This window comes from Equus caballus, chromosome 21, assembly GCF_041296265.1.
Source record: "Equus caballus isolate H_3958 breed thoroughbred chromosome 21, TB-T2T, whole genome shotgun sequence".
In the NCBI taxonomy this organism is placed as follows: Eukaryota; Metazoa; Chordata; class Mammalia; order Perissodactyla; family Equidae; genus Equus; species Equus caballus.
In genome coordinates this window covers 29909961-29912771 of record NC_091704.1, presented here as the reverse complement: position 1 = coordinate 29912771, position 2811 = coordinate 29909961, and the positions used below count along the sequence as shown (strand labels likewise).

The window sequence follows — 2811 nt, the reverse complement described above, 5'->3', positions numbered from 1 at the left end:
CAGGTTGGTGCAGTTACAAGTGACTTCTCATTGTCATGCCATCTACCTATCTCTTCTTCCACTTCAATCTTTTCCAGAATGTTTTTCACCAGTCAGTTACAATTGCCTGCTTGAGGTGCTGACTCCTTGTCCTTAGGCATTAAGTTTAAATCCCTATTTCCCACTGAAGGGAGGAATATTGATTTTTAAACTGTATTGACTTCTGTATCATTTATGTTAATTTGTTTCCTTTGCATGAAATGAATTAAAAGACTTAAAAACTATGCATTTTGAAAATGTGTTTTTCAAATGTAATAGCCTATGATTAGCCCTGGTAATTATTCTAAAGTTTGGTTTCATTATCCCCAGCATTTTGCCATGAACTCGCCTGACAGGAGTTTGGAAAGATGTAAAACGAACTCTATTTTTAAACCTCTCCAGCTTTGGGGTCTTACAGTTCTTCAATTAGGAATAGAACAAATGTCTCCAATTAAGAATAAAATAGAATTAAATGTTTTCTTTGCTCTTCTACAGAAAGCATTATAAGGCTTTATTTGTCTTCAAAAGTCTCATAGTAAGTGCCTGTCACGTTATGAACAGGGCAGAAAGTAAGTGTAGTAGTTAAACCTCACTAACATGTATACAGTAGGGAGAAAAACCAGTGTGAATTGGAAGAAAAGGCTGAATCATAGCGTATTATAAGTAAATAAAATGATTTCTCTTTGAATATATAAGGTCCATGGAATAAAGCTTATATTTAATAGTAGCAATGATGATGCTTATGATGATGATAATAATAAAGTTATAATGGCTCACACTTATATCATGTTTATTACATTCCAGGAGCTATTCTGAGAGCTTTACATTTGTTAAGTCATTTGATACTCACAAGTCCCTGAGGGAGGTACTATTACTGCCGACATGTTATAGATTAGGAAAATGCTGCACTGAGAGGTTGAGTAACTTACCTAAAAAGTTAAGCAACTTGCAGAGTGAAGGGTGGTATTTAGGTACTTGACTTTTAATGAATTATTTCTTGCTTTGAATGGGCATTATAAATGCCTCACTTTGGCTGTTGGTGAAATGAAATAGGCATTTTCAAGACCAAATCTACCTTGGTTATACACATGATTCTGTGCGGGAACATTTCTCAGGCCATGAAGCATTCCAAAGGCATACATAGTTCCCAGGAAATAAATTTGGGAAATGCCGTTCTTTCCAAACCTGCAAATAGAAAATTTGTAATGCTGAAATTGAGAGAGATTGATGGGTTGGCATTTACCTTCCTGCTTCCCATGGATTTTGAGTATAAAGGAATGCCTAGAGCATAAACTGTACAGATTATTTTTGGAATACTGGCAGAACCATCAGTTGCAAAAAATTGATATGCAAATTTTAAACATACTTTGTTCTTGCTAAATTTCTTCTCTTCATCCCTCTATTTGGTAACAGAAGCCTTATTCTTAGCCTTCAACCTTGCAGAATTGTTCAGTCACTGTCACTGCATCCAAGACTCTTTTCTAGAAGAAACACAGAAGTTCTCAAAGTGTCACATTCGGGGCTGTGATTAGCCTAAATATAGTAGAACGGATTTAGAGTCATAAGTGCCCTGAAACATAATTGAAGATAATGTCAGGTATGTTTATATATAATTCAAGCTTACACATGGAAAACATAGTATATTATGAATATGCCTGCATATTATTTGCAGTTGTTTATTTGAACACACTCAGAGAATTTAGGTTTGAATGAGATTATTATATACTGTTGTAGAACTGTGCAACATGACATGAACAAAAGCTGCATCTCCTCGAACTCCTGATAGCTATTTTATAATCTTTTACATCATATTTATAAACTAAAGTATACGTAAGAGTTAGTAGGCTTTGGGTACTTCCAGTGGCCTTGGGCAGTAAAGTAGGCTGTCTCATTGGGTGGTCGTGAAGATCACCATCATCTAAGTGTTTTCTATATAGTAGGAATCATCTTTACATTAATTAACTAATTTAATCACCACCCACATGAGGTAGGAACTAATGTCATCCCCACCTGACAAATGAGACAAGCAAAGCCAAGAGAGGTTAGGTAATTTGGTAAGTGACACATCTGGATCTGAACACAGGTAGGTTCTGGGCTCCAGAGCTTGTGCCCTTTGTGGTTAAGGTCATGAGGATCAAGTGGAACACACATACAGGCTTTGAAAAGCATGTAGTAGGTTCTCCGTAAGTGGTAGTTAGATATGAGTAATATAAAAGATGTTAGTGGTAATAGTGAGTGGATTAAGAGTGAACAGTTTGAATTCTCTTAAATCTGTTGACTTTGAAGTTTTAATGATAACAAACATAGCTCTTACCATTGCACATCAATAAGTAAAAATGCTCCGCCTGTCCTGGGTTCCCAGGAAACAGGCTCTGAGATGGAGAGTTGGGTGCAGAAGGCTGGTTGGGGATTGCTCTCTGGAAATACACATGTAAAGAAGTGAGGAAGACACGGCTAGGAAGAGGGAGACAGTGATATGCAAAGTGGTTGCAACGGAAGTCTTACTCAGTTTTACGGGGAGCTGGGATGGCCTTTCAGACTTATCCCAAATCCAGGCCAGGGGTCAGGGCTTCATGTTACCACATTAGGCAGTCATGGGTCCTTGGCTGCCCCCAGAAGGAGGAGTAACCGTGGGCGAGACAGTTCCCTGTGAGTGGAGGGAATTCCCAGTGGGGGATGCAACTGTGAGCCAATAGCAGCTAATATTCCAGCAGCTGGGAAATGAGTGCTCCAGCCCTTAAGACAGGATCTGGGTGGGGCACCGTACCTATTAGAAAAAGTGGAAAAAGTCAC

At 38.3% G+C, this 2811-nt stretch overlaps 1 long non-coding RNA gene across 1 annotated transcript; it reads right to left on the bottom strand.

The window, feature by feature from the left end:
• Window positions 1–979: 979 nt before the first annotated feature.
• On the bottom strand, window positions 980–2435 carry LOC111769631 (uncharacterized). Its single transcript, XR_002802411.2, has 3 exons — window positions 2333–2435; window positions 1385–1499; window positions 980–1203 (listed from the first exon to the last, which is right to left on the bottom strand). It is a non-coding gene; the product is annotated as an uncharacterized lncRNA (long non-coding RNA).
• Window positions 2436–2811: the final 376 nt, after the last annotated feature.